Below are 13,669 nucleotides of genomic sequence, written 5' to 3' on the forward strand. Positions count from 1 at the left end.
GTGTCCCAAAGAAGAAACAAGTCAATCGGACACAGATCTAAACGTTTGTATTCCAGTGACCCAGTCAAATGTGATTATTGAATTAATATTAAATGAATGTGTAATCACAGAAGTTGAGTCACCTGTGTCTGATCTTAATTAAAACTGGTGTCGGATGGTTTCGGCTGAGATCAACAGCAGGCCTAATTCAAGTTCAGCTCTGCGTGACAAGTCGCATCTCTAGTGTTTTTTTTTCCGTATATAAAACACTAGGCTATCTGTTGTGTTCAGTTCATACTTTAAGAGAAAATCGGTTCTCTGATTGATCTTCAGTCAGATCTATAGATGCAAAATAAATATTTTATTCTTTATGCCGCTTGCTTGAGTTTTCAGAAACACGTTGACACGACTCTCTGTGTGTTTCTGCTGGTTATAAGTCGTCGCTTGTGCTTTCACCAACAAACACTGTGTAATTCAGCTGCCCACAGCAGCGCCGCTCCGTGTTTATCCAGCAGCGGGCGGAATGAAGCCCGTATTATTTCAGCACTTTCTCTCCCGGGAGCTTGAACAAACCCTCCAGACCTTCAACAGTAGCTTGTTAGCAGAAGTGAAGCTAAAATAACACGCACACACTGAGGCGAACTGACGCCACCGTATGACTGCTGGAAAAAAAGTCGAATTCTAAATAAAGTCAAAGCCTCAGTGTTTGTAGCAGTTTTTCCTGAACAGGTTTATCTTGTTCGGAGTGCTGGGTTATGAACAGCGTAGAGGTTGTGCGGTTATATCCCATTACAACTCCATATTTATATTATTACACATTCAGAAGAAATACTTTACAAAAACATGTAAAGGTAGCGTGACAACCTTAAAAAATAAACATTCCTTTGTGTGTATTTCTTGCAGGTTTTTTTCAAGCAGATCTATATCCTGAGAAAGACGGCGGATGGATTCATTAGGAAAAGAACTGAGATCGTGTAAAAAATAAGCGTGTTAACGTTCCATTGGAGGACCTAAAGTAAATAATAATATTAAAAAAGCATTGGCAAAATCGTTTTTTAGTGAATAAACTTAAAAATTAACGGGCCCTGCAAGAACATCCGACTTTCCGAAGACACCTGTGGCCGCAGAGCGAGGAGGACCGATGTCGGCGGAGGAGCACAGTATGTCAGAGGTGGAAATGAGTCCCGGGGTCTCGGACGACGGTCACTCCATGTCCCCCGGACACTCGTCCGGTGCTCCCGGCGGGGCGGACTCCCCTCTTCCCGGTCAGGCGTCTCAGATGCCGGGCGTCGGTGATGATGCGGCCGGCGTCTCCACAGGGGTCTCGGTGAAGTCCGACGAAGACGACGACCGCTTCCCCATCGGCATCCGTGAGGCGGTCAGTCAGGTGCTTAACGGTTACGACCGGACGCTCGTACCCATGCCCGTGCGCGTGAACTCGGGCAGCAAGAACAAGCCGCACGTGAAGCGGCCGATGAACGCGTTCATGGTGTGGCGCAGGCCGCGCGCAGGAAACTGGCGGATCAATATCCGCACCTGCACAACGCCGAGCTCAGCAAAACACTCGGAAAACTCTGGAGGTGAGAGGGGAAAAAAATAACGTTTTACCTGTGTAACCCTTACAAAAGATGCTGTGGCGCCACCATGGTGCAGTGATGTTTGTACCGTGGTTCTTAGATGTTTGCCATGTCATGCACAAATGAATATTTATATCATATAGGCAGTACTCCAAAGGAAAACTTATCTACAGTATATAGCACTTTCACTTGTTTTACTTAAAATATTAAAGATAATCATAAAAGATGCGTAAGCAATCAAATTAGCAGTAAAACAATAAAAATAAAATATTTACACATAAGAATAATAATTAGTAATGTTAAAAATATAATTAATAAACATAAGAAGAAGAAAAAACACAGCATCTCCATAAAATCATAGTGACTGAATTAAAGGTACATCTGCACATTCTCAATCTCTTCACATCATAAACCACTCAAACAACAGCCTCCATGAATTCATTACTTTAATTCTATAATTAAAAAATTGATGCTGGAGTTTAATGGCTATCTCTTCAGGTTGCTCTGTCTGTCTGATGACCACACCTCACTGTCAGCCTTATATTAACTGCACACTGCTCCGGTGGGGTTGTTAACTCAGCCTCTGGCTTTGAGTTTCTCAGGGGCTTTAGCTCAGAATAATCATTTCTTCAAGATGCCAGATTAGAAGCACAAATCCCTTCAGGAGCTGCTGTGGAAAAGAGCACACACACCGGCCACAGTCCGTAAACAGAGCCATTAACCTGAGCTATAAGGCCAACTTCAGCTATCACGGAGTGCATTTGTCTAAAATAGTTTATTTTCATGAGGGAGCGAGTGTTTGGTTCTGCTGGATTTATAGATGCAGTCTCTGAATGAAAGTGTCTCGCTCTACAAGATGACCGTTATAACAGGTGGGGAATCAGACCGCAGAGTTCGTTCAGACACCAGCTGGAATATCAGACACACAAACTGATCGTCTGCTCATGTTAAACTCTCAGAAGAGAAATCTGAGCAGTTTCAGTATTTAACAACTCAATAAGCTCAAAGTCTGGTGTCATTATAGCTTATTCAACACTTAACTCCTGTTTTTACATACAGTAAAGACCAAAGAGGAAAAAAAATTAATTACACACATTTTTAAAACTTAAATATTAATATTAAAATGTAAAAAGCAATGATGAAATATTGAAATTCTGTTGATTGAAATAAGATTTTATTATCAGTTTATATGAGTGCCTTAGATTCTCTTAATTTGTCCAGTGTCCATTGAAATGTGAGCATTCACTAATAAATATTCTGGTATTTTAAAATATATTAATGTTTCCTGCATTATATACTGTGCAAAAGATAATCTTTTTTTGTATGTGTGTTTCAGGCTGCTGAACGAGTCGGATAAGAGGCCATTTATCGAGGAAGCTGAGCGTTTGAGGAAGCAGCATAAGAAAGATTATCCCGAGTACAAGTCCAGCCACGCAGACGCAAGAACGGCAAAACCGGGATACCGCTCTGAGGGTGACGGCCACTCCGAGGGCGAGGTCAGTCACAGCCAATCGCATTACAAAAGTTGCATCTGGACGGGTGGCACATGCGGTGCGGGGGCCGCAGGATCACCACTGGGGCGACGGACACCACACCCTCACACTACAGGTGACTTACACTCACCTACACTGCCGTTAAGACGTCTGGAGTCACTTTTATTCATCAAGGATGCATTAAATTGATCTAAAGTGACAGTAAAGACATTTATAGTGTTAGAAAAATAATAAATGCAGCCTTGGTGAGCAAAAACCTTCAAAATATAGCAAAAATCTAACTGACCCCAAACTACTTCCTCTAAAATGCATCCATTTGTTCCTTCAGGTCAGAGTCACAGCCTCCGACGCCCCCTACCACTCCTAAAACAGAACTGCAGGGTGGTAAATCCGGTGAGGGGAAGCGAGAGGGGCGGAGCCTCCAGGAGCGGTCTGGGGGTGGGAGCAGACGGAAGCTCCGCCTCCTCATCTGCCAGCGGGGGAAACCGCACATCGATTTTTCGGAAACGTGGACATTGGCGAGATCAGCCATGAGGTGATGGCCAACATGGAGCCGTTCGACGTGAACGAGTTCGACCAGTACCTTGCCGCCCAATGGGCACCGCAGTCATCGAGTGGAACAAAGCGCTGGGTCTCGGCTTCGCCGTACACTTACGGCATCTCCAGTGCGTTGGCAGCCGCTAGCGGGCCACTCCACCGCCTGGCTTCCAAGCAGCAGCTGCCGTCCCAGCAGCAACTTATGGATCGGATGGCGGGAAGACGCAGATTAAGAGTGAGACCGCACTTCTCCAGTGACGCTGCGGCGAGCGGGTCACATGTCACGATACCTGCCACAATACAGCGCCGCTTCCCCTTCGCTGGCGTCCCGCGCGGCAGTTGGCGTCGAATACGCCGAGCACCAGGCGTCCGGCTCTCATACTACGCCCACTCTAGCAAGACTCCTGGCCTTTACTCCGCCTTCTCCTACATGGCCCTTCGCAGAGGGGCCCCTGTACACCGCCATACCAGATCCCGGCTCCGTGCGCAGTCGCACAGCCCAACACACTGGGGAGCAGCCCCGTATACACCACCTTATCTCGACCGTGACGCGACCGTTCTGGTTTGGTATCAGTCGATGACGGGTCCAACAAAAGTGTGACTGAAATATCATGACAACACCTCACACTGACAAACCACAATCTACACACGAACAGAACCTGAGAGAACACTTGTGTGTGGTGGAGATCTGCAGGGAACATATTCTCACGTGCCTCAGGCTGATGAAACTTCAAAACCCGTCACAGATTCACTCAACGCTAGATGAATTAAAGGAGGCAGAAATTTGACCACCAGTGGTCCTTCATGAGGACATATTACCAAAGTTCTGAGACCAAAACATATAAAAAAAAAAAAAATATCGAACAAAAAATAGGTGCAGTTTCTGAACTCTGAGTGGCAGTAACACACTCAGACCAAACATCATTACGGAAGTCGACCGCTCAAACACTTCTAGATCACTCAAACTACCACTCAGACACACATACACACAAACAAACTTACAACTGATGATGTTATCTGTAAATCCATGTTGTTGTTGTTTTTTTGTATGAATGAATAATCTCTTTTTATTAACCAAAATAAGGCATATTGTTTTTTATCAAACAAATAATGACGTGTTTTTCGTTGTTGTAATTTTTCTATTGTTATTTGTGTTGCCATAACTACATCTGAAAAGTCTCACCACTGTCTAGTGTTGTGTTCATGACATTAGTGTTTTAGACCTTTCAGCGTGTGTAAATATCAGTGCCAGGACGTGATAATTACACATCTTTGACCTTTTACTCTAAACACAGGCAATGTTTCGTCACATCAGAATTAGCCGTTTCCGGTTAATAAAGCCTTTTTTTAAACTTAAGTGCCTCAGTCCATCAGCAAAGGTTTATCATTGTTAGCTGATATGTAAATGCCCACGTGACAAATAGGCTACACAAATTTTGAAAGAGCGGCCGTTTGGTCTTTTTATTGAAGGTAATGCCTCAGTTTCAGAACAATGCCAGGCTTAAACGTCCAAGATTTTTTTTTTTTCAAAACACCTTTTTTTAAAAGAGAAATAAAACATTGCGGCTTAATAAAAACATGCTGCTGTGTAAACATCTGATAGAGGTCTTTAAGATGTCAGTTTTTTTACATACTAACTCATATGTAGGCCTATCATTTGCATCTTATAGGCGGGAACGTCCAATATAACGTTAGAGATGTTAAGTGACATCATCCGTGATCGTATTCATGTGCTGGCAGGGTAGTTTTAGATGTTCTCTTTCACTTTGGTATTTTATCGTTTTGCCCTCTTCATTAGTATTATTCAAAAACAGCAAACAAACAGAATTCTTGTTATATATTACATAGTATATTCTATTGTTTTTGTTTGGTTTTTCTTCAGTAGTGTTTTATTCTGAGTTGGAAACTCTGTGTAATTTGTGGTGGGTAAAAGTGTTGTGTTTTTCTTTCAGGTAAATAGAAGAGAGCAGTGGACTAACTTCCCTCACTTTAATAAAGCTTTTGCAGGTCTGTACAAAGCGGCCTCCCTCCTTGTTTAACACTCTGACTTTCATTTCTCGCTTCTTCAGCCGTTCATTCCATATCTTTCCACCCGTTGAGGACCCTGTACACATTAGGCACATTTAAGTGCCTCAATAGTTAATATCCATGGGAATTAGGGAGACTACGTTTAGTATTAGCACACTATAACAGTTATTATTGATTACGATTTACAATGATTAATATATATATGTGTGTGTGTGTGTGTGTGTGTGTGTGTAAAAACGGTTTTCATTTAGAAATTGCTAGTAAATTCTACAAATCACTCAATTAAATACAAAGAAATGGTAAATACATTAAACGTAATTTTAGCTTAGCATCTGAATTCATTATTTCTTCAAAACATAGTCCAGTAATGTTTTTTTCTACGGTGTAATTATTACCTTTACCACAGTTATTACCCATGCATTTCAGCAGAATACAGTAGCCTATGTATACTTAGAATATATTACTTTCCTCATTTAAGACAAATGCCAAACTGAATGCTGCATATAATAATGCAAAATGCGTGACATGATCTATTTCCATAACATGCATCACAGTGAAGTCATGTGACAGCAATGTAGTTTAGACTGAGTATGTGTACATGCATTGTGCTAGTATTCCATTCTGAACAAATGCAATGTTATTATGAGCTTGTAAGTTCATTCTGATTGGCTGAAACCAATATCATGCAGTGCACATCTCAACAGCCTCTGCACTGACACCGTGTGGTGTGAATGCTGCCCCTGCTTATCTGCATGTGTGTGTGTGTGTGTGCTGAGAGTTGGAGGCTGATTTCTAATTCCCCTGATTTAATCATCTGTGTGATACTTTGGTTAAAAAACAAAGGACTCATTCAGCTTACGGCTGAGGAGAAGAGGAGGGAGGGTTGTCTTGTATACAAAGACACACACACCCACACCCACACACAACACACACACACACACCACACGCACACACAGACAACAACGATGCAGGTCTCACTGCAACAGGATTGGGACCATTCCTAAATAGTGTGCATGACAGACGAGAGAGGAGAGAGAAGAGCGAGGGAGGAGAGAGAGCGCGAGCCCGATTAGAGCGAGAGCATTGGGACGAGGAGGAGAGAGCTGAGATGAGGGAGAGACGCAGAGAGAGAAGCGAGAGTTCAGTTAGATGAGTGCACAAACCCGCCTCTAAAACATGTTTCCTTTTATCCTCATGCCTTTTGTACCATCTCATGACTGCAAAACGACAAAATTAATTTTTCCCATAAACCCACTGCTAAGTGTGCTTAGAAGTCCCTCCTTGGAGCGGCACTGAATGCTACCCATGTATATTGGCTGAAATAAAATCTGGTGCCCAGCATGAAGCTGTGCAAAACCTATAGACCTGTGATAGCTGAGACCCTTTCCTGAAGAACGTCATGGAAGTTTGCCACACCTGGAGCTTGGAATCGCCTAGTGCCCCCTCGCTGCCACCTAGGTTCCGCGAAGCGCAGCTCACCTGGGCACACCATGTCCAGTCTCACCAAGAGGGTGGGAAACCCGAACAAGCTGATAAGCTACACCATCTACAGCGACGCAGGAAGGGGATAGTCTAGGTCAAACGCAGAGACCCATTAGATTACCGAGCAGTTGAGGAGAGTGCAGAATGATAATATAAACACAGTTACTTACTGTCTGAAACAAAAGTTTCATTGTGGGACACTGCACACGCATTTCCCACAAACAGCTTTTTTTTTTTTTTTTTTTTTTTTTATAGTATGCATAACAGTAGTATATATAAGTATTCTTCCGTTGTTCTCATTTGTAAGTCACTTTGGATAAAAGCGTCTGCTAAATGTAAATGTAAATAGTATGCAGTATGCTAGTATTCCATTCAGAACCAGTCACTGTTAAAATCCAATTAACTCTCCCACATGAGTTTGGAGCCTCAGAAGAGTTGTATTCAAGACAGTTAAAGCGCAAAACAATACGATGCACCTGATATCGCACGACCAAAGACTGAATTTGATAGCTTAGCTAATTCTAAGTATTCATAGTACTCAAAACAGAGTAAGGGCGAGGGAATTGGACTGACTGAGGCGGGAGCCAAGGCGCCGCTCGCGTGAGAGTGAGTACATTTTTTTTGTGTCGTTTAAGCTGCGTTCGATCAAGCGCAGGGACTAAGGGCAGAGAGGGACGCGATCAACCCGACGTACTTGAAGGGTCACACAGGGGCTAGTGAGCTGTCTTTTATACAAGAAACAAAATATAGGTGCACTCCACTTAATAATACAATTGATATATTTTCACTAATAAGGACAAGACTATAATATTAAGTTAAATGCAAGAAGTCAGAGTGATACCCTTTGGTGGGGGTGATTGTAACAGTCTCTGGGGGGCAACTGTAATACTGAAAAATAAGTCACATTAACCTGCTGTATCTCATAAGATAAGATGCCTACCTCAAAAGTAAACCAGTTGACTGTAGAAATATACATAACATGAACATACATATATATAGTATATTATATTATATATATATAATATATATAAATATATATATATATATTATATATGATATATATATTGTAAATGGTGTCAAATTTCACACTTCATCCTCTGAATTGAAAAGGACAAAATTCTCTCTCTCTCTCTTTTTTTTTTTTTTGCAGAAAATAATAGATGTGTCCTCTTAACTTAGATTGTTAATTATTTACGTCCTATTATTTTCATACTACACATTAATCAGCTGAGGTCAAGACGCAGTCTTTAACCAAACTTTAATGGAATGAGTACAAGATAGACCGGAACGATCATTGTGGAATATGAGTGTTTAAAAAAAAAAAAACCTACTCATTTTTAAAATATAGTTTTACATGTAAAATATGTTCATTTTCTACAGAAAAATCGTCAACAACCAGGACAAACTAGTGTTTTTCAATGAGCCATTAATGTTATACCTTACCCCGATGTGCAGTTATGATAAATGTCGCTGCTAGGTAGAAACATAGACCATATAAATACTAGACGTCCAGCACGCTACGGCCGGTACGTACGTGTGAGGCGGGCGCCACAGACCCAGCCACCACGGCCTGCCCGGCGAGCGGCGCACAGACTGGAGCGAGGCGAAAGAAGTGAAATCTCCATAAACTTCTCAATCGAGGATCAGATAGAAAAAACATACCTGATCTTATAAGTGTCAACTTATATTTGTAGTAGTACTATGCAGAACGCCCACTGATGTATAAGCACAAGCATGTGTTACAGCAGCGGCACTTTGACCAGTCTGTCACTTTGCCACAAAGGGCACGCCCTTAATTAGTGCAGAACGTCTGCTAAGGCTTAATGCAAATAGTAAACAGGATGCCAGTATTCCATTCAGAACAGTCACTGTTTAAATCCATTAAATCCTTCCTACATGAGTTTGAGCCCTAGAGAGAGTTGCATCTAGACAGTTACAGCGCAAACAATAGCTGCAGACTGATATCACACCTAATCTCTTACCAATTCTAAGGTATTCATAAATTACTAAAAAAGTAGGGAGACTGGGGCAATTGTAACATTTATTTTTTTTTTTTACATTTTCCATCATACCTGCTGAGATTACTTGAAATACACTAGTCATCTTTTTATACAAGAAACAAATATAGGTGCACTAATTAATAATACAATTGATATATTTTCACTAATAAGGACAAGACTATAATATTAAGTTAAATGCAAGAAGTCAGAGTGATACCCTTTGGTGGGGGTGATTGTAACAGTCTCTGGGGGGCAACTGTAATACTGAAAAATACAGCTCATTAACCTTGCTGTATTCTCATAAGATAAGATGCCTACCTCAAAGTGAACCATTTTACTGTTGAATATATACATACATACATTGCTATTATATTATATATATATATATATATATATATAGTTATATAGCATATAGCATATACTATATATATATATATATTGTAAATGGTTCAAATTCTCACACTTCATCATCTGAATTCGAAAAGGAAAATTCTCTCTCTCTCTCTTTTTTTTTTTTTTTGCAGAAAATAACTAGATTTTAACTAGATTTTAATTATTTACGTATATATTTTACTAATACACATTAATCAGCTGAGTCAAGAACAGTCTTTAACCAAACTTTAATGAAATGGTACAAGATAGACCAGGATAAGATCATGTGGAATATTGATTGATTTAAAAAAAAAAAAAAAAAAAAAAAAAAAAAACATTTACAAAATATAGTTTTACATTTAAATATGTTTCATTTTTCTAACAGAAAATGTCAACACAGACAAACTATGTGTTTTCACTGAGCCATATGTTACTACCACCCCGATGTTGCAGTTATGATAAAATGTCGCATGCTAGGTAGAAACATAGACATATAAATATCTAGACGCCTCATTGGCCGCTCGACCGCACGTCAACGTCACCGCCGCCATACTGGAGCGGGCAACTCTCCATAACTCTCACATCGGGACAGAAGAAAACATACCTGACTCTTATTAAGTGTCAACTTATATTGTAGTTTATATCATGAAATAAATTGTGTTATAAGCACAGTATGTGTACAGTGGGCACTTTGACAAGTCTCAGACTGCCAGGATTAGGCATGGAGCTAAAGCATCTCTCTTTAATTTCACTAACGTTATTTATTTACAAAGAGTAAGTTTATCATAACTTGATTATAAGGATTTCATAGCTTATCATAAAACTGAACTGACAAGGCTATACTTCCACATACTCTCTCTCTCTCTCTCTCTCTCTCTCTCTCTCTCTCTCTCTTTCTCCCTGGAACAGACCTCCAGGAGCATGTTTTACCTTTGTAAGTGTAATTTTTATAACAATATATTTTAATATAATTACCTTATTAAATGTTTCTGTCGTTTTTGTCAAATATTTGGAGGTGGATGCTGCACACTGGTGGAGGACAGGGAGATTCCCGCTTCTATGTAAAGTGCTCTGAGTGCCCAGAAAAGCGCTATTTTAATGTATGGAATTATTTATTATTATTATTTAGATATAACCAGTTTCTTCAGTCAACCACAATACTATAGACTGCATTTAAGATGATTTACACAGGCTGTTTAATGCTGATCATGTACAGTATGTGTATTTACACAAAAACTGCATAATTTAAATACCCTAGAAATGAATAACACAGGAACTCATAGTGAGTCCAGCTGCAATATCATGACAAAATCATTGTTTATTATTGCCCTTGATGTTGTAATAATGATTATTAATTTTGATTAATAGAACGTTTTTGTCATATTCTGGTCTGTTAAACATAACTATACTTTGACATTTTGTTGTACAACGTGAACTGCACACACTCACACCCAAACATTCCTATGTATTAACATATATGGACAAATAAACAACAGTATCAAAATGTGTGTTTTCTGCATGGGTGTGTGTAATCTGCAGTGTAGAACAAAATGTCATGCATCGTCATGTTGTTTACATTATTTAACTCATTAACTGAATAAAATATAGGAAAATCTCGAGGGAAGCGGTGTAGAATTAGTCTTTATTAGTCAGGTTTTGTCATCACAACTAAACCACTCTATTCTCAGGTAAATATATATGTGTGTGTGTGTGTGTGTGTGTGTACATGTACATATGACACTTAAGGAGCTCATTAATTAAACACAATTTGGAATACATGTCCACAATTTTTTGTATTGTGTCATTAGTTGTCTAAATTTGTTTAATAATTATTACACACATAGTATTATAAAACTACATTTCACAATTATTTATTTTACTTTATAATTTACTATTAATTTATTCTTCATTTTTGTCTATTCTGTATTACTCCACCCTTGATATTACATATTCTTCTTGCTATTATTCATCTATTGTTATTCATTTATTTTATGGTATTATACATATAATTTGTGCTATTATAATTTATAAATCTATTATATCACTTATGTTATTGTACTGTTGTACTTGCTTTTTATATTATTCACTTTTATTCACAGTACAAGTTGTACTACATATACTTACATATCACTTTTACTATATTTAACTGTGCGCTGTATAAGTGCATAATATTTTACCGCTGTAACTAAGTTTTACTGAATCCATAAAGGCTTATCAGTTGCATTTGTTGTTGTTTGTTGTGGAGTTTATCTGTATAGAGTGCTTTCAATATAAAAAGCAGACTACCAGTGTGTCTCTTGTTGATTTGTATTCGCTGGTTGTATTCACTTTTCTCAATGATAAATAATTATTAGTGTTTAAAGATGTATTATTTTGATTTTTCCCCAGTATTTCAAAGGGAATGGGCTGTGTTCTGACCTGAAGCACAAGACAAGCTAAAATGTTGGGGTTGAACACATGGTTAAAGCAATAAAACAACTTAATTGCATTTAATGTACATTCAAATTACATTACATGTACAGGTGCTGGTCATATGATTAGAATATCACCAAAAAGTTCACTAATTCCATTCAAAAATGGAAACTTGTATATTATATCCATTCATTACCCACAGACTGATATATTTCAAATGTTTATTTCTTTTTAATTTTGATGATTATAACTGACAACTAAGGAAAATCCCAAATTCAGTGTCTCAGAAAATTAGAATATTACTTAAGACCGATACAAAGAAAGGATTTTTAGAAATCTTGGCCAACTGAAAAGTATGAACATGAAAAGCATGAGCATGTGCAGCACTCAATACTTAGTTGGGGCTCCTTTTGCCCTAGAGAACAACATTACTAGACTAAAACTACAGAAAAATAGTGCTCTTTTTTCTTTAAGTGAATTTAAATACATTTACTGAAAATGTTTAGAGAACAGGATTGTGTATCAGACTTTCTGCTGGATATTTCACATTTAATAATATGCTTTTCCTCTCTTGTCTGTTGCCCCCTGCTGGACATCTGTGATTATTGTATCACGTGATTCTCGCTGCTAAAATAGAAGAGACGATCCAGGTTATCAGAGCATTTTTGGAGCCAGTGGGACCCTTTATAGGCAGAGAGAAAACTGTCAAGGGTCCCCGAATAATTATAACAGTGTGAATAATTATATGCTTACTACAATTGTTACACTTAGATGATGGAACTGGATTATGTTTAATATTTCTGGATTACATTAATTTTGGTGTTTTATTTATTTATTAATTTATTTTTCTGGATTCTGTTTAATTGGTTAAATTAAATGATAACCAAAAAAGCATGTCTAATTATTTGAAATCATACCGCATGCGTATGCAATTTAACAACAATTCATTTAAAGTGCATCAAAAGTATATTTTAGGGCCATATGAAATCTATTTTTATTTTTTCTCAAATTAAGTGTTTTCTGTTTTAATTACATTTAAATAGTATAATTAAATATGTAATAATCTAAAAGCATTTTCTTGTCAATTGAATTTATAAAACTGTAACAACTTAATATTTTATTAAAAGTTTTACAAAAATATGAAAAGCTTTTTTTTCTGAAATTCTGTGTTCTGTCTGTTTTAATTTATCAGTGATAATCAAATGAAGGCATAAAACATTAGCAACTTAATATTTTAATATTGGATCAAATGAAATTGTAACAATTCCTTTTAGTTTTTGGCAATCAAAGTGTTGTACAGCAGAGGTTCACTGTTAATGTTATTGCTATAAAAATAAATTATATCAGTTATTAGCCTGTATAAAAATAAATGTATTATTATTATCAGATCAGCTCTGGAGATAAAGTTAATCAATGTTCATGTCTTCCCTTAAAGTTGAGATGACAGATGCTGAAAACAGTGAATGTGTAAATAGATGAAAGTACCGCGTCTGACACAGAGACATGCAGGATTCATATTCAAAAAGCAGTCTTTTTGCAGTTTATTATTCACATTTGGAGTAGTAAAAGAACAACTTTACAAAATCAGCAACATTTAACTGCAAATATTAAACTGAAAAAAGCACATCATTGATGATAGCTGGTCATGGACTGCACAGAGACCCAAGGTTGAGGATCCAAACACGGTATTTACTGAAGGATTAATCCACAGACGTAGTCCAAAAAAACAGGCAAGAGTCATACACAAACAGGCAATCCAAACCAAGACTGAGCTCAGGGGCTGAGCTTA

General features: G+C 38.3%; 1 pseudogene; it reads left to right on the forward strand.

The window, feature by feature from the left end:
• The first annotated feature begins 887 nt into the window (after nucleotides 1-887).
• On the forward strand, nucleotides 888-4,135 carry LOC122135830 (annotated as a pseudogene).
• Nucleotides 4,136-13,669: the final 9,534 nt, after the last annotated feature.

Source organism: Cyprinus carpio, chromosome A3 (assembly GCF_018340385.1).
Source record: "Cyprinus carpio isolate SPL01 chromosome A3, ASM1834038v1, whole genome shotgun sequence".
Lineage (NCBI taxonomy): Eukaryota > Metazoa > Chordata > Actinopteri > Cypriniformes > Cyprinidae > Cyprinus > Cyprinus carpio.